Here is a 24,315-nt window from a genome sequence, read left to right as displayed (position 1 = left end):
ATGAAAGCGGGAGGGGGATGGAGATTGTGGGTGGAGGGGCGGATGGATGAAAAGTGGTGCTATTTTATTTCTCCCAATTAAAATTTAAGTCAGTAGTACTCACTCAGGCACGATTTTGCCCGCAGGGCACATTTGGCAATTCTTAGACACGTTTTTTAAACCAGAAATCTTTCTCTGTTTTTTTGCGGTACGCGGACCTCTCACTGCCGTGGCCTCTCCCGTTGCGGAGCACAGGCTCCGGACGCGCAGGCGCAGCGGCCACGGCTCACGGGCCCAGCCGCTCCGCGGCACGTGGGATCTTCCCGGACCGGGGCACGAACCCGCATCCCCTGCATCGGCAGGCTGATTCTCAACCCTGCGCCACCAGGGAAGCCCTAGACACGTTTTTGATGGTCACAACCTGGGGGAGGGCGCTACCAGCATCTGGCCGAGACCAGGGAGGCTGTGAAACGTCCTCCAATGCACAGCACAGCCCCGCCTGACATACAATGATCCGTCCCACCATGTCTCTGGGGCTGAGGTCAAGAAACCCTGGCAAAGGAAGCTTTACTGAAAAGGTGACATTTGAGTAGAGACCTGAGGGAAACGGGGTGGCAGATTTATATGATCACACGCACACGCACACACGGGTGAGCGTGGATTCTGAAAGAGGTCAGGCACGTTGTACGTATCTTTTCGGCGAGATTCACTCTATATCCCTGTGTCAAGTTCAGTACCACAGGCACCTGTGGGATGCTTAGAACACGAACATCCCATGGAAAGGCGATAATAAGGCAGGAATAAGAAGACGCTTGTTCAGGGAGGTGGAAGGGCAGGTGGAGGCTGAGAGAAGTAGTGTAGCAGAGGCCGGGGAGCTCACGCCGGGGCCGGGCCGGCACCGATCCATCTAAACCCTCCAAGAATTTCTGAGTCTCTTTTAGAGTTCTCTACCGAAATATCTGTGGACAAAATGATCTGAGGTCTGTGATTTGCTTCAAAACAACCAGGGCAGGTGGGAGAGGCGGCCTGGGGTCACAGGTGACACACGATCAGCTCGATCACTGCTAAAGCGCAGAGGGGAAAAGGTTCACCGTCTTATTCTTTCTACTTTGGTGAATGCTTGACATATTCTATAATCACTTTTTTGTTTTTAATTAATAGGGACTGAAATATATAGTCGCTCTAGGAAAAAGTTTTGGGGGAATAATTTCATCATCCCCTCCTGACAGGCCAAAGTGGGTGAGGGAATCTATCTTGGGGTCCTGAACTGGTACTTCCTGGTGTCACGGATACAGGGACATAAGGAGAGAGGGGCTTGTCACAGTGCCGAGGCCCCTGCTGCTGGGACCCTTCACTATCTTCCCCACTGATCAAGGCCTTAAGCAGAGGCTAGCATTGGGGACAGGCCTTCTCAACGCGCTCTCAGAATAAAACGGAGTTAGTGCCAAGAAGCCTTTGCCCAGTGCCCCTCTCCCCCAGGCCCGGGCCCCCGAGAGTATCTTACAGGTGGGGACCTAGGCCAGGCCAAAGAAGAAGAATCAAGCTTAGACATCCGACTTCTGATTAATTTACATTCTGCGGATGCGAGCAAGTCGGGAGCCAAAGTCTTAGGTGCAAGTTCGTGTCCCACCTGTGACCCCTTTGAATCATTTCAAAGAACAGCGTTTAGGCAGGTCATCAGGACAGAGCTATTCCAAGTCACGCAGGCTCTAGAAAACCAAAGCTTATCTCTTGATCTAAACTCCTTTTGATGGAAATCTTGGTAAGCTCACTAACTTTCCTTCTGATGTTTCAAATAGAAAGTGGTAGTCACTTTGGTAGAGCAGTTCAGGGCAGTGATTAGAGATTAGTTAGACTAGTCAAGAGCAGAAGAGAAATAGGAAGTGAAAAAATGAAATGGGGAGATGAGGGCAAAGCATAGAGAATCAGGTGGGGGTCAGGGATTCCCCCAAATCCAGACTAATCAATCGAGTGATTACTTATTCATTCAACAAACCCTGAGCACTAACTCTGTGCCCAGCACTGTGTTAGACACAAGAAATAACAAGATGGAAACACATCCTCCCTGCCCTCCAGGAGCTCATGGTCTAAAAGCGAATAAGCCCAAGTGACCACCTCTGGGAGAGGTAAGCTCCTCACCCCCTTGACTGGGGGAAATCAAGGAAGGTTCCCAGAGGAGATGATGCCTCATGGGGCTAAGCTTTAAAAGGATACATAAGCGCTTTCCCGGGCAGTATTCTGGGTCAGCCTGAAACTGCCAGCCTCGGGAGACCTTCGGATGCACGAATCCCTGAGTCTTGAAAATGCAAGTGGTCTCTTTGCTCAGAGATGCTCCATCAGGCCAGGGGAAATAGGTGGCAGGTATTTCACGCTCACACACAAGTAATCTACTACACAGAACCAGAATGAAGTCTACCACTGGGAAATACTCCTGAGATTTCTTGTAATCTGCTATGACAGCATATCTTGGCTTGAAATTAAGATGGACCCATTCAAAGTCATTCTTAGCTGAAATCTTTCTATCCACGTATGGACATTTGGAAGCAAGTTTGAGAAATTCTGACTTCCAACCCCAGATGACCGTTTGTGACAACACGCTGTTTCCTTGCACAGAGGTGGGCTACTCCAACACTGGCAGATGAAGGGAGAGAGGGAAGCGGGTAGGCGTGCACTCCTCCATCCCCCGATTCACCAGAGAACTGCTCCACCCTTATCTGCTGTGGGACACACCTTCTGGACTCGGTTGCATGTCCCTGGTCATGAGTAGTAATTTTCTTCAGAGCATCAGCTGCCTGAGATGAGAATATGTGAATTGGGTTCTAAAGGATGAATAAGAGTTCACCAGGCACAGCTGTTGGAGAAAAGAATGTGCAGGGAACAGTATGTGAAAAAAGCATGAGCAACTGTTTGGTCTTGCAGGGGCAGAGGATGGGCGAAAGCCAAGTGCCAGATCTTCAATGGTTTTTCTTGCACTGAGATTTGGACTTCTACAGAACCATAGGCAATGGCCAAATCAGACTCTGTCAGAACACCACTCTGTCAGCCTATGGAGAGGAGGCTGGGGCGGTTAGCAAGTACAGGCCAAGAAGCCAGTCAGGAAGCTGTATCAGTCCAGGTACATGTGATGGGGGCTTGGACGAGAGCAGGAGCTGGGGGCTGGGGGTTGAGAAGGGTCAGATCTGAGGAAAGACCCAATGATTTGTTCAGAGTTGACCCTGAGGCAGTGGGGAATGGGGTGGGGCAGGCTTAAATGGGCAGCTGAGTCCAGTAGGGGGCAGGCAGGCACTGAAGTGGCCCCTGGGGGTCTGGGGCAGAGTCAAGAGACCTGATTTCCAGGGCATTTCCTGCCTCAGTCCTGGAAGTTTTTACGTTCCTCCTGGTCAGGGGCAGCCAGGCATATAAAAGGCCAGAACAGGGTGCCGACAGGGAAGACGGGCTATTTCTAACCACCTCCCTGCTTCTTTTGCTTAAAGCCCTCTCTTCAGCAGGACTAGCCCCTTCTTTGTCAGAGGCGGAGTGGAGGGCCATCAGATGCAGAACTGGCAGGAGATCACTGATGATGGAGCCTATGCCCATTCATGCACAGGAAGACACAGAAGACCAGGGGATGGGGGACAACCCACCCAAGGTCACAGAGCAGAGCTGGGGCAAGAGCAATTCTTGGGGCTTCAGCTCCAGGCCTGTTTTCTGCTGCATGATGCCACAGCTTTCAGAGTTTGATTTTGAAAAGGATGAAAAATTAAACCCTAAACCACCTATCCTTAGCTGGTGCCTGAAATTATACCCATTAGAATCATTCCTTTAGGTCATCGAATTCTCTCCAGGAAATGAAAAAATGAAAATTCAAGAGTGTGTGTGTGTGTGTGTGTGTGTGTGTGTGTGTGTGTGTGTGTGTGTGTGTGTGTGTGTGTGTGTGGAGAGAGAGAGAGAGAGAGAGAGAGAGAGAGACAGACAGAATATGAATCTGAGCCAGGAAGGCAGGGCCCACGTCTGAATGCTGAGGCTTCTGGGTAACACTCTAGCTTTTTTTGTGCTGTTGATACAGTGCTGGGGAGACTGAGTAAACTGTAGAAGATGGCTTCTTCCTCTGGAGACATAGGACAGGACCCATAAAGTCCAACAGAGTTAAAGATTAATTATGACTGGAGGACCTGGGAGGGTTTCAGAAGAGTGGACTTTGAGCTGGGTATTAAACAGGGCAAGATCTTGGGTGGGTGAGAGGGTGGGTGGAATGTCAAGGAGCATGTACAGGTGCCTGGATTCCTGGAATAAAGGCAGAGAGACTCTCTAAAATATGTGGCTAAAGTAAAGGGTCTATGGTGCTACCACATCCTCCACTGGTGCCCATGGCAGGCATCACTAATCAACCACCGCACTTTCCCACCAATCCCAGACTTGACCTCAAAATACTTCTGCACTGAGCCCTCAGGCAGCCACTGACAATTGATCCACGTGGAACCACATGATAAAGTCGATGTGAGATCTTTGGTCTGGGGGAGGAGGAGGAGAGGAGACGAGATAAACTTGGGTGCCAAATGCCAGGCTGAAAAACGGCTTCCTCTGGCTTCTTGAGGATATTAAGGAATTATCATGAATTGTTTTAGGTGTGACCATGATAATGTGGCCACGCTTTTTTTTTTTTTTTTTTTTTTTGCGGTACGCAGGCCTCTCACTGTTGTGGCCTCTCCCGTTGCGGAGCACAGGCTCCGGACACGCAGGCTCAGCGGCCATGGCTCACAGGCCTACCCACTCCTTGGCATGTGGGATCTTCCTGGACCGGGGCACGAACCCGCGTCCCCTGCATCGGCAGGCGGACTCTCAACCACTGCGCCACCAGGGAAGCCCGTGGCCACGCTTTTTTAAAGAGTCCTTATCTTTTAAAGAAACATACTAAAATATTTATGGATAAAATGGCACCATGTCTGAAATTCACTTTAAAATAGTAAGTCCCAGATAGTGATATTGGGCAGGGGAGATGTAATATCCATACTGTGGAATATCATTCATCCTAGGTGATGACCTGGATGATACTAGGTGGCCTCTAGAAGCTAGGAAAGGTAAGGAAACACATTTTCTCCTGGAGCCTCCAGAAGGAATGCAGCCCTGCTGGTCCCTGGGCAGTGAGACCTCATCAGACTTCTGACCTCCAGAAGTCTAAGATAATAAAGCTGTGTTCTTTGCAACCACGAAGTGTGTGGTAATCTGTTACAGCGGCCATAGGAAACGCACATACCTCCTTAAGATGCTGTGAGGTACTGAATGTCAGATCAGCTTTGCTATTCTCAGAATTTCCCAGCCCCACCCAGTGGAACGGCCGTGGGTGCCCCAGTAACACCAGTTGTATGAAGGGAGTATACAGCGGAGGTTAGAAGCACAGATCTTGGAGACAAACAGACCCTGGTAAGATCCTGACTCTGACCCATCTCAGCTGGGTGAGCTTGCACAAGCTAACCTCTCTGAGCCTCATCTGTAAAATGGGTGTCATTTTATTTTATATTTGTTTTGTTTTGTCTGTATTGCTCAGATTCCAAGGGCTCATTGGCGGGGGCAGGGGGTGGTGTTTGGTACAGGACCGGTAAGTCTCAGCAGTCCAGGAATAATGATGCCAGAAACTAGGATTACTAGGGGCATGCATCCCATATGGTTGCAGGGGAGATCACAGGAAAACATGCTTTGGAAAGAGCGGAGCTCCCTGAAATATTCGCTGTAGTTATCATTATTATTAATAGCCTCTTAGCTATGTGCTAGGCTGCAACCCAAAAGAAGAGGAACAATTTAAAAAGAAACCACCTTGGAAAAGGCTTTAGCTGGCTGGAGCAGGACTGGGGCTGCCTCCGTGTCCCTGGTTACTGATGACAGCATCCACTCACTGAGTGGGAGGCGTGGCGCCTCCTGATTGCCTGGGAGTTGGCTCGCCATCCAGGAAACCACCTGTTGCAGCCCCGTTAAATGAGAGCCCAGCTGCCTAGCGATGGCTCTGGAAACAGACGCCTCCTCCTGTCCACGCCAAGCTGCGTCATCCTGTTCCCTCAGCTCCTGCCCTTCTCGCCTTCTCGGAGCTAATAACTGGGGCTGCATACTGCTGATGCCAGAAGAAAAACGGACACCTGCATCCTCCCTGGAAATGTTATTGGCCAGAGTGTCTGCCTCTCATCCACAGAGGCTCCTGCTTACAGGCATCCTTGGGGATGGTTACTTGTGCAAATAAACATCAAACCCCACAGAATGCTGGGGAGGGGAGAGAGACTGGTCCCAGCAAAGTCGTTTAGGGAATGTAAAGCGGTATCAACCTCCTGAAAAGTATCGTGGTCTCGCGTTATCGGGAGGCCCGGAAAGACATTCTTGTAGCCTGTGGCCCAATACGTTTGCACGGCCGTATCTGTCCCAACGATCATCAGAAACCCGGAGAATGAATGAATAGGCAAGGAACGTCATCACAGTGGGATGTATCAAAAACAGCGCAAAGCTGGAGAAGACCCGAACGGTAAACAGTGGCTAAATAGCTCATAGGGAGGACTCTCACCAGCCACAGAAATGATGTTCATTCAGCTTTGAAGACACAGATCTTAATACAAAATGAAAAAGAGCAGGGTCCAAAATTGTGTCTACGATTGACCAAAACTGCTAATGGCGACAAGGAGCATTTATTGAGCGCTTACTGTGTGCCTGGCGCTGCGCTGGGGCCCAACATGTCTTTGAGCCTCAGTGCATGATGTCCTGTAGCCTCACTGCAAGCCCGTGAGGGAGGTCCGACTTTAGGCCCATTTCACAGAGAAAGGGATTGAGGCATGGAGAGGAGTCTTTAGTTCAATTATTACTCGGCTTGTAAGCGGTGACACTGGGACCAGAATGCAGAGCCAGGTGACTGAGCGTTAAACCATTGATGCCCAAACCATCAACACATTTACGGGAAGGAAAGCCTGAGAAGCATATGTAAGGAAGTATTAATTGTAGTCATTTCTGGGTGGTGCCATTTGAGATGATTTTTATTTTCTTCTTTATATTTTGGATATTTTCCAAATTTTATACAGTGGACATGTGCTGCTTTTAAAACCAGAAACTGTGCTATTTTTAAAAGCCTCCAGAGATGCCATAACCTCCCCTAGAATGGTTTAAATAGCAACAACACAAACAAAGACCAGTAGCCCTCCCAGGACTCCCAGGGCCGCTTGCTATGGGCAAAAGCCTTACTGTCTTACACACTGATTTTCCTTCCCAGGAGATGACGCCCTTGACCTTAAGTAGCTTCAGGTCAAAAGCCTGAGAACAGCTTTTCCCTTCTGCCCACTCAGGGGGCCGAGGGGGCCCGCTGGCTTCACCTGCTCTCCGGGTTCCCAGGCTGCCTCACCTCCCACCTTGCTAAAAACACCAGCTTTGCGGGAGCCAGGATTTGCTGGGAGCAGGAGAAAAATCATCAAGGATTAGCACAGATGAGCTTGGGAGGGCAAGATAAGGCTCGGAGAGGTCCGGCCTGTGAGAGCACAGGATGCCGTGGGGACAGGAGGCCCGGAGTCTGTGCCTCTCCAAGGCTCTGGCGAATTCAACCCCAGCTCACCCAACCAGCCATCAGACATCATCAGATGCAGGCAACCAAGTCCCAGGAAAAAGAAGTCGGTGAGTGACGCAGAGCAAATGCAATTTTGCACGTAGCCTTTTATGGCCGTGAGAACAAATAAAAATGTATTGGGGCAATGATTAAAACTGAAAAAAAGACATAGAAATGACACCAGTTATATCAGAGTGAATGGGCTTGAAGGTACTTTTCTTTCTTTCCCCCCCTATTTTCAAAGCTTTCCCTAATTTATTTTTAAATCAAATCAAATGAACATATATATTTTTGAAACTCTCCTGGGAAGTTTGCCAGGCTCTGGTCTCCACTGGTCCCTCTGGACCACGCCCAGGAACAGTTCTGAACTGGCTCTGCGTCAGTGCCAGTGGGGAAGGGCGGAGCCAGGCTGGGGCACTGCCCCCAGGAAGCCCTCACTGCTTTGCGAAATGAAAAAAGAAATCCGTGGCAACAACACATCCCCAGGCTGAGCTGTCCCTGCGAGGCTGAGCGTGGGGCCCAGGCTCCTTCCCTCCCTCCCCGCGGCTATCAGACAAACCTGATTTCCTCAGAAATCAGCCCTGGTGTTCCAAGCGGTAAGGAAGGCGGAAGCATAAAGAAATGAGGAGGGAAAACTCCCTCCCGCTAGTCTCTCACCTAATGCTGTAGCCAAAGCTCGTCGAATGCCAGCAGGGAGGCTGCCAGTCCCAGGGCTGCCCACACCCCCACTAAGAACAGACCAATGGATGCTGAGGGGGGAGGGGGGAGGAGGAGGAGGAGGGTGAGGCAAGAAGTCTGGCCCTGAAGAGCTGCGCTATTGGCGCAGGCAACACCCTCCCACTACACCCCAAGCAGCCAGGAGAGCAGGATCAGCCTGCCTGCTGAAGGACCTGCAATGAATGGGTAGGATGCATGCGTATCTCCAGAGGTATTTACTGAGCATCTATTATGCGCCAGGCACTGGATGAGGCGACGCTGTTGAGCAAAGATGCCTGGTCCCTGCTTGCCTTGGGGAAGCAAGAAAACACAACCGACGGTAGAATCACAAAGTGCGATTGTTGCAAGGATGAAGAAAGCTAGGCTCTAAGAGACTGAGCCCCAGCACGCCTCTGGAAGGAGGCGGGCTGGGATGCTTGTCTGGCAGGCACCTTGCACACAGCAGGTGCTCAGGGACCCAAGCCCATTGGCAACTGGGTGGAAGGGTCAGGTCGACCAGAAAGACCCGGGAGACAGCCCTGCATCCACATTGCAGCTCCCTCCCTCCCCTGTTCCTTCCCAGCAGCTCCATCTTGGGCAAGTTACTCTTGCTCTATAATAACATGCAGAAAAGGATGCTTATTTTAAAGTGCTGGGTTGAGGATTAGGATGCACGTTCCTGTGCTGTTTAGTTTCCATTTGCCTAACCCCTCCCTCCAATTCATGCCCCATCTGGGCGGCTGACCCCTCCCCAGCCTGCAGCTCTGGGCACCCCTGTCCTCCGGCCACCTGCCGGGTTTGACCCCTGGGAGATGCTGGCAGGACCCGATGGGGGTGAAGAGGGGCCCGCTGATTCATCCCCCTGCTCTCATGCTGGCCTCCCCAGTTGTTGTTTCAGCCAGGGCCCACAGCTCCCGCCAGGGACCCCTCGCCAGGCTACGGCTTTGGGGGGTTCCCCCAGTTCCACCCTTCTCCTTGCCTGTAACAGCTCCCCACCTCTGCCCTGAATCCCCGAGGGCTGCGCCTCCCTTGCTGGGGCCCTTCTCCCGCCCCACCCCCATAAACAGCCCTTCACCAAACCCTGCAGACTCTCCCCTGTGAGTTTCCTGCTGGGCTCCTGGCTGATAAGGCCCCAGGATAAGCTCAAGGCATTTTTTGTCCTGATTACAGGGTGGAGGACACTGTCTCTGGGGAAAATGTGTTCAGGCTGACACGCCCACAAGCTGGTGAGTTCAGGCTAATCCAAGAGGTTGGTAGCTGGAGAGGGTAAGCAGGAGGCTTCAGAAAAATCAGTTCACAGGTCAGAGCTCTCAGGTACTCAACAAATGTTTCACCTCGTGCACACCAGGCATTGTACCAAGTGCTAAAGATAGGAGAAAAAGAGACAGCTTTTCCTCCTGGGAAATGGCCCAGCAGAGGGGACAGATGTAGAAACAAGTGACTGATGCAACAGAATAAGGATGATGAGAGCCGAGGACTGAAAAGGGGGAAACTGTTAGTCTGTACAGGGGTGGTGTCAGGAGGGGCTTCTCAGAAGACATTGGGTTGGGCCTCTTTAGATGCGTAGGAATTCGCTGGCTGAAAGAGCATGCAGAGCAGAGGGGAAAACATGAGCAAAGACAGAGGCCTGGTGGGGCAAAGGTCAGAATTCTCATGTTGATCAAAGGACCAGGTCACTTCATGTGACAGCTGGCCATGACAGAAGAGCGACCCACAAATGACTCCTACCCCAGGACCTTTGCACTCGCTGTTTCCTAGGCCCAAAGTATTTTTTTACTCAAATCTTTGCATAGCTGCTACTGCTCATTGCTCATCTCCTCAGAGGCTTCCCCTGACCACAAAGAGCTTCCTGTATGAGTCTTTCCTGGCTGCTATAACAAATCAACACAAGCGTGGTGACATAAAACAAAAGAAATTTATCTCATAGTTCTAGAGGTCAAGAGTCTGAAAGGAGACTCCCTGAGCCAAAATCAAGGCTCTATTCTTTCTGGAGGTTCCAGGGGAAAACCCATTTTCCTTTTCCAGCTTTTAAAGGCCACACATGTACCTTGGCTTGTGGTCTTCTTCCTGCTTCAAAGCCAGGAACAGCTGGTCAAGTCCTTCTCAAGCTGGATCACTCTGACTCTGACCTCTCACCTCCCTCTTTCACTTAGAGAGACCCGTGTGATTATGCTGGACCCACCCGGATAATCCAGGATAATCTCTTAGAGCTGCAAAGGCCTTTTTGTCATGGAAAAGCACATATCTGTAGGTTCCAGGGGTTAGAATGTGGACTTCTTTGGGGTCCAATATTTTGGCTTCCACATTCTCCTCCCTCCACCCCCTCCTTCCCTAAAGCCATCTTAATTTTCCTCCAGGCAACTCTAACATCCAGATTTTGATTATTTGTGCGCTTGTTTACAGCTTATCTCCCCCCACGAGGACATGAAGCTCCAGAGGAGTGGGATCTAGTCTGTCTGGCCCACCTTGTGTTCCCAGCACCTAGAACCGTGTCTGGCACATAGTAGGTGCCCAATCAGGATGTGCTGGGAGGGAGGGAGAGCGGGCAAGTGAGGCCCACCTGACAGCCAAGTCTTGGCAGGCTTCCCCTCCCCCCGCCCCCGCTCCTGGGAGGCAGCAGTTTTGAAAGCCTGGATCTTGCCTCCTTTAGGTCACAGGCACTGAGGCCAGCTTCCTCATGGAGCTGCCAACGTTGATGGTTCTAGAACAGTCACCGGGGGGCCAATGGAGGAGGGTTTACCGTCAGGGGGGTAGGTGCCAAAGACAAGATGGCATTGGGCCCAAGAGCAGAGAGAGAATAGGGAGAGAGGCATTATAGGTCTGTGGCTGGGAGAGTGGGGACCTGGGCGTCTGTAGGCACAGAAGGAGTGGCCCGCAGCCATCTGGAAGCATGGCCCCGGCCCCATCCTGGGCTAGAGGGAACTCCTGTCTGAGGGCCTGGGGCAGTGAGCTCCTGGGAAGGAGACTGATGTCCCCACTCTCAGCCAGAGCCCAATTTTTGTTTTGCACTGGATTCCACCAATTATGCGGCTGGCCCTGGGTACGGCTCATAGATACACAGACTGTCAAAGAGATTTCTGAGATGGGAATTCCCTGGCGGTCCAGTGGTTAAGATCATGCATGCTGCACAGAGTGGCAAAAAAAAAAAGAGAGAGAGAGAGAGAGATTTCTAAGATAATCTAGTCCTGGGACAGTAAATCCTTCACTCATGTTAAATACTCCCAGCTGGCGTCACAGCAGACATTGCTAATCAAACCCAGCACGCCATTCCACCAAGCCCAGACTCGGCCCCTCTCCTTACCTAGGCAGGCACAAACCATCGATCAAAACAGGCAGCCAAATCTAACCCTGTACTTTTTTTGGGTGAAGAAACAGGCCCAAGAGAGAATGACCTGCCAACAACTGCACAGAATGGGTAGCTCCACTCTCTGGCTGGCTAACATTTTAGGTTTTCTAGGCAGCCTTTGTCAGACGATGAACTCTGAAAGCAGATGTTGTAAAGCCAATACTCCTTTTGTAACGTGAATTATTCATGAGTTTTAATACATTCCATTTTCATCTACAGTGGTGGGTTAAAATGAAGACAGATGATCTAGTGGGGTGGATGTGTCTGTGGGAAGGCAGGACTGGGGGAGGGGCCCGGGAAGAATGCCTCCCATGCACCAGGCAAAATGTTGGAAGCTCATTCTTCAAAACCTTTGCTCTTCTTACTAGTAAAAACTCAACATATTGTTTGTAGAGAAACTGGGGAACACACATAAGTGAAAAGAGGAAAATATCAGACAACCACTGGTCTAGCACATGGAGAGGAACTCTGTCAGCAGCCTGAGGTCCATCCTGGGGCTTTTTAAAAAAAATTTATTGGGCTTCCCTGGTGGCGCAGTGGTTGGGAGTCCACCTGCCGATGCAGGGGACACGGGTTCGTGCCCCGGTCTGGGAGGATCCCACATGCCGCGGAGCGGCTGGGCCCGTGAGCCATGGCCGCTGAGCCTGAGCGTCCGGAGCCTGTGCTCCACAACGGGAGAGGCCACAACAGTGAGGCCCGCATACCACAAAAAAAAAAAAAAAAAAAAAAATTATTTGTTTATTTATTTTTGGTTGCGTTGGGTCTTCATTGCTGTGTGCGGGCTTTCTCTAGTTGCAGCGAGCAGGGGCTACTCTTTGTTGTGATGTACGGGCTTCTTATTGTGGTGGCTTCTCTTGTTGCAGAGCATGAGATCTAGGTGCACGGGCTTCAGTAGTTGTGGCACGCAGGCTCGGTAGTTGTGGCTCGTGGGTTCTAGAGCGCAGGCTCAGTAGTTGTGGCGCACGGGCTTAGTTGCTCCGCGGCATGTGGGATCTTCCCGGACCAGGGCTCAAACCACCCGTGTCCCCTGCATTGGCAGGCGGATTGTTAGCCACTGCACCACCAGGGAAGCCCCCATCCTGGGGCTTTTAAATACAGCAAAATTCTCCTCCCCGTTCTCTGAGTGAGGGAATTGCAGAGAAAAGGCACTGATGGCAATGTGACTGTCAATGATGTGGCAATGAGGGCGGCTTGGGCCCCTCTCTCCCACCTTGAGGACCTGGCTGAGCCCCCTGGGCGCTGGGGGCCTGTTTAAAGGCAGGACAAGGGTCTGGCTCTGGACCCAAGGAAGAGGGCACAATGGACCCTGACATGCAAGGGGGCTCATCCGCAGAGCAGACCCCCAGCCGGGTGCAGAGGAGGCCACGGAGCCGGTGAGGGCCACGGCCAGGACAGTGCAGGGGAGAGAAGGCCACTGCCAAGAGGTGCCAGGTGCCCCCTGAGTGGAAACTCCCACTCCTCTCAACCAGGCTTGGTGTAGGGCCCACGATACGGGGTGAAAAACAAATCAGAAGCTCAGAGGGTCTTCCGGCAAGCGGCGGAGGCTGCCATTCACATCACTCGGTACCCGCATTGTCGATGACACGGCCCCCACGTGCAGTAATTATCCTGAAGACCAGCATTTCAACCGGAAACGGAGTAAATCGCCATGACGTCTTCTAGCCCACTGCCGATGGCGCAGCCCACTCGCTTCATCACCGCCACCTTCTCCCCCTGCCCGGCGTGCCCTCCACCCTCCGCCTACACCATCTCTCTACCCGGCTACTTTTCTTTCAAGGGGGCATTGATCTGGGGGTTCCCATGGCCCCGTGTAATGCACCAGCCCCCCCGCCCCGCCGTCCTGCCCTGACGCGCAGTCTGTCCCTGCACAAAGCCATGGGTACCCACGACACACCGAGAGAACCTGGACCCTGCTCCACACTGCCCGGGCTCAAATGCCCCCGCCTCCCACTGGTCATGTGACTTCAGACAAGTCCCTAAGCGTCTCAGGGCTTCAGGCTCCTGCTCCACCGAACAGGGACGGCAAGAGCATCGCTGCACGCACAGTGCCTGCCACAGAGTAAGTTCGCGGTGATACTAGTATCTAGTAGCCTGGTCCCCAGGGCCTATCAGAGTTAACTGCTGAGTAAATCTGGTCGGATAACTGGATCCTGGGTATCTGCAAAGTGTGTCCCCTCTTTATGGTGTTCTCCGCCGTGCCCGCTTAGCCCAGATGTTAATAACCAGAGAAAACACAGTGGGAGTAATAAAAATGGTTACCATGGGGAAACTGTGCCCCAGGGATTTTATATACATTATCTTGTTTCATTTCAAAAACCAGCAAGTGAGGAAGGAGTTATTGTGCTTATTTTACAGATGAGAAAACTAAGACCTCAAGAGGTTAGAGATTGGTCCAAGGCCCCACAGCAAAGACACGGCAAAACTGAGAGTTGGGCTTCCCTGGTGACGCAGTGTTTGAGAATCTGCCTGCCAGTGCAGGGGACACAGGTTCGAGCCCTGGTCTGGGAAGATCCCACATGCCACGGAGCAACTAGGCCCGTGAGCCACAACTACTGAGCCTGCGCGTCTGGAGCTTGTGCTCCACAACAAGAGAGGCCGCGATAGTGAGAGGCCTGCGCACCGCAAAGCAGAGTGGCCCCTGCTCGCCGCAACTAGAGAAAGCCCTCGCACAGAAACGAAGGCCCAACACAGCCAAAAATTAATTAATTAATTAATTAATTATTTTAAAAAAACAAAACAAAAAACTGAGAGCTGTAGTAGAGACTGTTGGTTGCCCCTCACCTCAAATATCCCTTCCCTCTTTTTTCCATAAAAATAGACCCGCTGTTCTTAGGTGGGCACCACGGATCCTATTTCGCAGCCTCCCTTGCAGTTAATTACAACCATATGACCACATGCTGGCCAATGAAATGAAAGCAGAAACGCCAAGGGGCAGTTTCTTGAAACTTCCACTAACAGAGAGCTAGAGCTCACCCCTTGACCCTTCTTTATTGTCCCTTCTTCCATCCTGCTGCTTGCAACACTAATGCAATGGCTGGAGCCCTAGCAGCCATCTTGGACTGTGAAGTCAGAGCTACACTGGAAGATGACAGTGCGATGAGCTAGAGGGAGCCTGGGTCCCTCAGATTTTTGTGGTGGATAGTTGCCTACCAGCTTCGGGCTGCCTGCGCAGAAACGCATATCTGTTCATAACACTGTTATTAGGGTCTTTCAGTGACTCGCAGCCAAACCTAATCGAGAGAGATGCAGCGTCACCCCCAGGTCTCTCTCGGAGGCAAAGAAAGCAAAGGCAGGCCAGCTAGTGTGCTCCCAGGGAGAGCTCTGGGCTTGGTGCTTGTGGGGCCTGGAGAGGAAGGGTGGCTGTCAGACTCCTACCTGTGGCCCTCCCTGCGGGTCTCACTTTACTAGGCTTGAAAGAAGTCTGTAAAGTCTCATTTACAAGGTAAATCTATGCCCAGAGCTCAGTGGGGTCCTGTGGTTTTTATGAGGAAGAGATTTCAAAGATCAGTCTAGAAAGTGCTTACTTACGTCAGCGGTCACAGGACCAGAAAAGGCCACTTGTGTGCCATCCTGTATAAATGGACACACCAGCATTATGGAAACAACTGTGATACAGAGATTCTCAGCTTGTCTGTGGCATCCCTCTCATTCTCTTTGTCTCTTTTGAAAGTCAGAATTATTGAAGTATAATTTATGTATAGTAAAATTCACGCTTTCTCATGTACAACATTGTGAGTTTCGACGAATAAAATCATGGAGCCACCTCAGTCAAGATACAGAGTATTCTATCACCCCCCAAAAGTCCCTCCATGCCCCATGGTAGCCAAACCTCTTCCCCCAATTCTTGGCCCCTGACAACCACAAGGCCATTTAAAAATGCTGATTATTTTGCCTTTTCCAGAATGTCATTTAAATGGAATCATGTAGAGCCATTAGAATCTTTCTTCCTTCACTTAGCGTGTTTTGGAGATCCAGGCGTGTTACGTATACCAGGAGCTCTTTCTTCCTCACGGCTGAGCAGCTTTCCACTGTCTGGAGGTACCATCGCCTGCATCCATTCACCGACTGCAGGGCATGTGCATCGTGTCCATGCACACGATAAAAAGCGGCTACATATATTCCCATATAGCTGTGTGTGTCGACAGATTTCCATTACTCTGGGTAAATACCAAGGAGGGGAACTGCTGGGTCGAATCGCAGTGTATGTTTCACTGGATAAGAAACTACCAAACTTTGCCGAAGCGGCTGTGCCATTTTGCGTTCCCACCGACAGGGTAGGAACATTTCAGCTGCTCCAAGGCCTCACCAGGACTTGCAGAGAGAGGACCATTGTCAAGGCACAGCATTCTAGACAATCCTTCCAATTGCAAGGTCAGTCACCACCCAGACCCAGTCCACCTGGCCACCCCACCGCACCCAACTCCCCACCAGTTCCTGCCTGCAGCCCTCCTACTCTCCCACTCCCCTCCCCCAATGCCCAACAAGTCTTGTGCCCCAGTTAACCACAAAGCACAACGGGGAGCCTGTGTTCTCTCTTGTTATGGACGGAAAGATCTCCCTGCGGGTGAGCCGCTGGACTCAGCTCGGCCTGTCCCAGGTCACCCCCCACTGCCTGAGAAAGGCTCCCCTTTTGGCCACCACAACCTTCTCTTGTCCCGTCTGCCACCCCTGGAGACAAACTGGAACAAGAAGACAGAGACTGCTCAAGGGACCACAGAGTCACCAGCCCGGGGACCCCGGGGGGAGGAAGGGGTCAGTCGTGCAAAGAGATGGTGACCTTGGTGACAGGAATGCGACTCCCCCACTTGTCAGTGTCACCTCCCCCAAACACACAATCTGTAGGAGGGAGGAAGAAGCTCTCCACCCAGGCTACGGAAATCTCAGGGTAACCCAGGAGGGCCCATAACAGGGGAGCATATGCTCTTACTCACAAAGGCACATCTATACCCACAAAGAAGGGACAGCCAAGCTGGCAGAAGCAAACATAAAATGAGATGGCTGAACAACAGCAAGCATAGCCGACCTAACCCCCTGGGGATTTGGGTATTTCATCCTCACTTTACGGCAGAGCAAAGAGAGCTCAGAGATGAGCCATAACCTGCTGAGGTCACACAGCCAGAGTCGCCAGTATGGGATTCCATACGGCTTTTCCTGACTCCAAGGTATCTTTGGAAGGAAATGTATTTTAAAAGCTCCTATGGGGCTTCCCTGGTGGCGCAGTGGTTAAGAATCCACCTGCCAATGCAGGGGACACGGGTTCGAGCCCTGGTCCGGGAAGATCCCACAGGCTGCGGAGCAACTAAGCCCGCGAGCCACAACTGCTGAAGCCCGTGAGCCTAGAGCCCGTGCTGCGCAACAAGAGAAGCCACCGCAGTGAGAAGCCCGTGCACCGCAATGAAGAGTAGCCCCCGCTCGCCTCGACTAGAGGAAGCCTGCGGGCAGCAACGGAGACCCAATGAGGCCAAAATAATTTAAATAAATAAATATGTAACTTTTTTTAAAAAAATAAAGAAAAAGCTCCTATGTTACCATCAGGTTCCAGGTATTTCTATGCGCCATAGAAAGCCACTTCCAGCACTTGCCAGGATTCATTCATTCATTCATGCAAATGTCTTCGAGTGTCCTCTATGCACTGGACACTGTTCCAAACATTCGGGAAGCATCAGCGAATGAACAAGATAAAATCCTGTCCTCGGAGCGCTAACGGTTTGATGAGCCAACGGGTCAGGGTGCGGCGACGAAGCTGCCCAGGGTCTACCCTGTGGCTCCCCCAGTCCCTCTCCCAACCCATGGAGGCTCATCCAAGTCAGGAGGGGGCCGCTGGGGAAACCCAGAGCCCAAAGAGAACTTTCTGGGTTCCTCAGTGCCCAGCCCCCACTGGGACCCACATCAGAAGGGGAGATTCTCTGAAAGTAGGAGCAAGAAGCACCAGGTCCTCAGGCACCAGGTCCCTCGTCCTGCCGTTCCATGCACTCACTGCAACGTTTGTCAAGCACTCATTCCGCACCAGGCACTGGGGACACAGGAGGACCACAGCAGAGCCCCGGCCCCTTAAGGACTCACAATGCGGAGGGCAGGGCTGTCAACACCCACTCGAGGACAGAGGGCTAAGCACTGGGGCACTGGAAGCAGGGTGGGGGTAGAAATCAAGGAAGGCTGCCTGGAGATGGTGAGTGGCAAAGGTAGACAGGTAGGGTATAGAGGGCAGGGCATTTCTCATCCAGGCTTCGTCAGACCTTCCCACCGCTCTGTGAGGAAGGCAGGCCAGCCGTTTGAAACCTCCATCTCAGGTGAGGAGACCGAGGCCAGGAGGCTGGTCTGGGTCCCAGGGCTTCCCAACAGCTTAGAACCAGTGGCTGCTGATTCTGGAGGGGCTGCTAGGCATCGGGTCTGGGTTAGAGATGGTGGGCATTAATTAATCTGCACTGCAGTCCTGCGGGAGGTGGGAGAACTTCCCCCCCACTTCCCACGACACAGTCGCTTGTGCAAAGTCACAGGGGGAGGCAAGACTGAAACCCCGGCTTGAGGGGCGTTGCTGCCCGAGACCGGCACTGCTGTCCACACACCAGTGTCTCCTGTCCTCCGAGGGCCGGTTAGCCTTCAGCTGCCGGCACCAAAGCCCACCACACAAAGGCGGGCGAAGGGGCCCCAGGCAGGGCGAGCCCCTGGGAGCACCTGGGCAGGGAGCAGGCCAGGCGACGCCCCCGTCTGAGCCCTGAGGTCCCGCCCAGCCCCCTGGACGGGAGACCAGAGGTCCCCAGAGCTGGCGCCCTGGCAGGCTTCTCCTGTGCCCTCCTGGCCCCCCCTCCCCCTTCTCCTCTGGAGCCTGGGACCAAAGCCCAGGGATCCTCCCCTTCCTCCCTCGGTGAGGCTGATAAGCCGAACTGGGAAGAGACAAAGGAGCGGTGAGATTCACCTCTTGGCAGCTGCAGGGCCAGAAGGCTCCCGCTGGGCTGAGGGCGGGCCCTTCCAGAGGAGAGCTCAGCCCCCTGTCAGGGGGTGATGTGTCCAGGTACTTAGTATGAATCCTATTCTTTGAGCCTCAAGTCTCTTCATCTGGAAAACTGGGGAGCTGATAAAAGCAGCTCTCTTAGGGGATGGCCGTGAAATGCAGGTGACCCCTTTAGGCCGTGTCTGGCACACTGTGAGCTCCCAAAAGAGCATCAGCTAGGAGTCTAGGTGGTGGCAGTGCGCTTGGCTCACCGATCCATCTCAAGGGACCAGCAGCACCTGGGGACCTGCTGGATATGCAAATATTCAGCCCCGCCCCAGACCTCCCGGGGACCTGCTGGATATGCAAATGTTCAGCCCCGCCCCAGACCTCCCGGGGCGGAGCCCAGCAGTGGTTCAACAAGGCCTCCAGAGGATGCCCAGGCGTCAAAGGCAGGGCTCCTCAGTCCCAGCCGTGTGGACGCTCTGGGCTGCATCGTTCTCTGTGGTGAGTGCTGCCCTGTGCATTGTGGGACAGTGAGCAGCATCCCTGAACTCCGCCCACCAGGTGCCAAGAGCATCCTTGCAACTGTGACCAGAGATGTCCCCAGACGTTGCCAAACGTCCCCTGGGGGTCAAATCACCCCGAGTTGAGATCCACTGACCTAAAGTTTGAGAACGTCTGCTCCACAGGGCACGAAGCCAAGCCCCTCCCTCCAGGAGCCTACAGGGGAATTGCTTTTAGTAACAGGAACCTCCTCCATGGGTGGAGTTCCCAGCTGGAGGCCAGGTCTCACTCGTTACAGCGGCACCATTTTATTGATGAGGAAACAAGCGCAGAGGCAGAGCCAGGACCGAGCACAGGCCATCGGGCTCTGAGCTCCGTGCTCCTCCTCCCACCCCGACTCCTGACACTTGCTGGCGTGTCCCCTCCTTCCGTCTCCTCTCCACAGCTACACCCCCCCGTACAGTCCCCTTTCTCAGGCAGCAGCCCCACGTGGCTCTGTCCGCTCAGACTACCCCGGAGGACTCCTCGGCTTGCAGGCCTGGCTCTCCCAGGGCAGCCGCCAATCAGCTCCCCGTGACCCGTGCCAGCTGGGTCCACTGGAGCTTTGGTTGGACTGTTCTGCTTCATTTGTATTCTTCACTCGAGGCTCTCCCATCGGAGCCGGCTTAACAGTTCATTTTTCTGCGTAAGTGCCAAGTGAAGGGAGTCTGGGGGGTCCAGAGCCCCACTCCCCAAAAGAAGGGCAGAGGCGGTCCCAAGATTAAAACTCACCGTCAATGTTGATCAAGAACCACACGATGTTTGACCTGGTCATCATTATTCAGGGACCCTATCCTGAGAATTCATCACCCCAAAGTGGAGACGGCTGCACAGAGTCAGATGCTCAAGAAGGCAACTCTGCTTGGAGAGCAACCTCACACCTCCCAGGAGGGAGCTGGTTAAGAAAAGTCCAGCCCGGGCGCTCAGTCGGACACAGTGTCTCCATCCTATGGGCACTGCTGGACCAGCCCGTGGAGGTGGCTCAGACCAGACCCTCCTTTAAAGGGCTCACGTCTGATGGAGGAGCAGACAAGTCACGGCGGAGTGACGATGAAAGGACAAGAGCTGGGACATGATGCTGAGGGCAGAGGCGTTAGGGGGCGCCAGCTCGGGGTGCCAGGGAGGCCACCAACAGCACGGAAGAAGGCGCTGCATCAGATGCGACAGGGAAAAGGAAAAAGCAGGACCCAAACAGGTAAGGGATACAAGTGTGAAAAATACAAACTCATATGAAAAAGACCAGGAGGGACCACACAAAACTAACGGTGGCAGTTGTGTTAGGGTGGTGGCCCCAAAATGTGATTGTTTGACTTTTACAACCCTGTGAAAACAAAAACAGCAGTCGCCACAGATGGTTACCCCAGCGGATACACACCGTCTTACCATGCCAAGGGCTTCGCATACACTATTAATAAGGCAGGACTTGGTTTCCTCTAAGTACATCGGGGAACAGGGCCTGGGAGGTCAGGGGTCTCGCCCTGGAGCCCATGGGTTTTGTGGCACGTGAGGGCTCTGTTTCAGACAGCACAGCCTTCTGTCCTATACCTGCCCCCGCGTCACCACTGCTCACCAGAACTGCTCCACTGGCACCCTGATGACCATTTTAACTCTTCAAACCCAGAGCTTCTAGATCTGAGGCCCCTGAAGCCCAAAGAGATGGACCAGCGTGGGATCTACGGCCAGCGGAGAGAGGATTCCAGGTACGTACTTGATCCATTTGCTCAGAAGCCTCTGAGTTCCCTGCACCAGGTGCAAAGTCAAATCTAGACTCCAACGCACATCCTGGCCTCAACCATAGGGCAAGGAAGTCAAAGGGGGCTGGGGGCTTAAAGACACTACACAGGAAGAAGAGAGATGCAAGCCCCGGAGTCTGCACATTGAAGCGTTAAAAGGCTCTCAGAAATCATAGTCTAACCTAGCCCTGCTGAGTCGAAATACAATGCAGGTCACACGTGTGATGTTACAATTTTAGTAGCCATGTTGTAGAAGGTCCAACGAAACAGGCAAAATTCATTTTAATAATATACTTTATTTAACCTACTATATCCAAAGTATTTTCATTTCAACATTAAAGCAAAATATTTTCAAACTATTCATGTTTTACATTCTTTCTCCAAAAGTCTTCCAATTTTGTAACTTTTTCCAATTTTCTTCTACATTTTACCCTCACAGCACATCTCAACCTGGACTAGACACAGCCTCGATTGGCACAGGTGACTGGTGGCTACCGTAGCAGGCAGCTCACCCCTCAGTTTACACTGCGGATATTGAGGTCCAAAGACGTGACTCAATGAGGCCAGAGCTGTGTGCTTGTTAATCACAGTGCCTGACTCAACTGGGGGATGAGGGTGGCTTAGCAGAAAGAACAACAGGTTTTGGAGCAAGAAATATCCAAAGCCAAATTCCGACCTGGCCACTCACTAGCTGTGTGACCATGAACCTTGTACTTGACCTCTCTGAGCCTCAATTCCCCTCCTCATACAGTTACAGTGAGAAGTAAATATAAAACACCCAACAGAGCTCTTGGCACACAGTCGGTCGGTATTCAACATGGAGACATGACAGTGATACAGGTGGTGAATATATTGCCTTCATCATCTGCATTTTCATCATCCCCAACCCAGAAAAATGAAGCTTGAAAGGAGCAGTCTGTCTCAGAGGCAGATCTGCCCGGACTGGGTCAGGGCAGGAAGAGGAAATGAGAGAGATGGGCGTGGCGACAGGAGAGGACATACCCACAGGGCACCAGTACCACAGTGCCTGCTGCGCCCGAGGCACCCCAACTCTGGGAACCAGTGGCAGAGCTAACCCATGTTCCGTCAGCGGTGGGGAGCCCCTCTTCAGAGCTGAGCCTATCTGCAAGCAAGTGATGGACTTCCCTGGTGGTCCAGTGGTTTAAGACTTCATGCTTCCAAAGCAGGGGGCGTGGGTTCAATCTCTGGTCAAGGAATTAGGATCCCACATGCCACACAGTGCAACCAAAAAAAAAAAAAAGAAAAAAAGCGAATCGTAGACTTTTTGGTCCCCGTGATAACGGCTCAGCGCCCTGATCTATTGCTTCATTGAATGGGAAAAATCCAGAAGCTCTACCTCCAACTCCAAAGACATCTTCACCCAGGGTGGGGCTCAAGGGTTCTGCACACGAGGTGCTCCAGACTGAATAGAGCCCCCAAGCCCACTCCTGGCCCCTCCGGTCAGTAGAGCCGTGTCCATGAGCCATGCTCTTGCCCGCCTCAGCCTCTAAGGTGAGTTGTCTCCTCTGCATGGAATGTCCCTCTCCCCCTTCCATCTGGCTAATTCCCATTTATCCTTCTCTTTTCAACTTAAAATGTCACCTTGTCTGAAAGCCCTTCATGGCACCTGCTGCAGGCTTCCCTTGTTGGACGCTCTCACGATTGTCCGCCATCACCGTCATCCGTACATCCTGGCGGGACTGTGGAGACTGATACCCTGCCATGGACCAGAGACGAGGGCTGTATCTCCCTGGAGCCTGGGGGAGCCCCTGGCAGCAAGCAGGCACTCAACAAACATCTGCTGCAAGTGGCCGTCGCGTGAAGTTCACTCAAGAACCAGAAGGGCTCCGGTTGGCTTGACTTGGAGAGAAAAGAGGCAGTAGTTTGGAAAACAAATAAACATTGCAGCATCTGCACCTAACGCATTAAGTAATTTTCCACAGAATAGTCCAAAGGGTCATGCATTGTTGCGTCACTTTGCTGGACTCTTCCAAGAACTGGCGAGGATTTGGTTATAATGGACACAATTCACAGAACAACTATTACATCAACCATTGATTTTCCAAGAGCCTCAAAGCTGGAGGTTCCTATCAAAGAGTCTTTTGAGTGAGGGGCACACGTAGTTACCATAGCTCCTCTGTGTATGAGAGTGGAGTTGGCTCTTTGGAAAAGCACAGCTTCCCCCTTTCATCTGCATACATGGTGCCCTGTTAGTACTCAAATGGGTGGCACCACTCCCCCAAGTGGAAGGAGATTTCTATCGTCACATGATTGGCTTTTTTGTGGGCTCAACCAAGGATGCTAAATCTCCTGTAACACGTGGAACATCCCACCTAAGGAGGACCACCTGCTCCAAAACCCAACAGCATGCCCCCAATACCTACACATTGTGGAATACTGGCCAGAGGCCAGCCCAGGCCATGCCCCCAAGGTGAAATGGCGGCAGAGAAAAAATGAGTCCAAAAGGGCACTTAATTATTAATGAGGATACACTAACACCGCCCGCTCTGGGCCCTTTTCCCACCCACCCAGCACATTCCTGCCTCTGCACCTTGGCTTGTACCAACCTCCTCCCTCACCTGGAGAGCCAGTCCTGTCAACCTCCACCTAACCATCCTCGATCTCCACCCAACACAAGGTCCCGCTACACGGCCGGCACCTTGCTGGCTGGCTCGGCCCGCATCATCTCGCCCATCTCCAAGGGACTCCAGGCCTCCAACTTGACAACCTACTTAGCGCTTGTCAACTACTGCCCTGTGGTCTCCATGACGTGATCCCTGAGTATAGACACCAAATCTGACCTCAATATATTGACTAAGTGATGGATTCATTCACGCCATTCAGTTGAACCCCTACCCAAACATCGACCACCATCCCAACACAATTCCTCTTTTACTTTAAATTTTAAAAAAGAAACATTTATTCAAAAGGTCCTGATTAGTATCGGGCACTCAGCATTCACAGTTTCACTGAATCCTCCAAACAACCCTGGGAGGGCATTCCTGTGATTGAAGTCACATTACAGGTGGAAGAGATCAAAACTCCACAGGGACACGTTATTTGGCTAACGTTCTACAGCAACAAAGTGAAGGAGCTAAAATTCAAGTTCACCCCTGGTTTCCAACACCTCATTCTGTTGTAGACCAAGCAGGCTCTTCTTTCTCTGGTTTTGTTCTTATTGATCAACTGTGTGTACTTGATAAGGGCTGTGGGATAAAGAGGCATCATTTCAGGGGTCCTGGAGGGTCACGTGTTGATTCGGTCCTTACTGTACTATTCAAAGCGTGTTTCTCAGGCTTCCCTGGTGGCGCAGTGGTTGAGAGTCCGCCTGCCGATGCAGGGGACGCGGGTTCGTGCCCCGGTCCGGGAAGATCCCACATGCCGCGGAGCGGCTGGGCCCGTGAGCCATGGCCGCTGCGCCTGTGCGTCCGGAGCCTGTGCTCCGCAACGGGAGAGGCCTCAGCGGTGAGAGACCCGCGTACCGCAAAAAAAAATAAAAAATAAAAAATAAAAGGGTGTTTCTCCTGTGCTCCTCCCC

At 52.3% G+C, this 24,315-nt stretch overlaps 1 protein-coding gene across 2 annotated transcripts in view; it reads right to left on the bottom strand.

Moving 5' to 3' along the window:
- CLMN (calmin) overlaps nucleotides 1–24,315 on the bottom strand; it is a 117,119-nt gene that overhangs the window by 77,363 nt on the left and 15,441 nt on the right. The window lies entirely within an intron of this gene.

The sequence above is a fragment of the Kogia breviceps genome, chromosome 3 (assembly GCF_026419965.1).
Source record: "Kogia breviceps isolate mKogBre1 chromosome 3, mKogBre1 haplotype 1, whole genome shotgun sequence".
Classification (NCBI taxonomy): domain Eukaryota; kingdom Metazoa; phylum Chordata; class Mammalia; order Artiodactyla; family Physeteridae; genus Kogia; species Kogia breviceps.
Note: the sequence above shows the minus strand (reverse complement) of the source record. Positions and strands in the feature narration are given on the sequence as shown.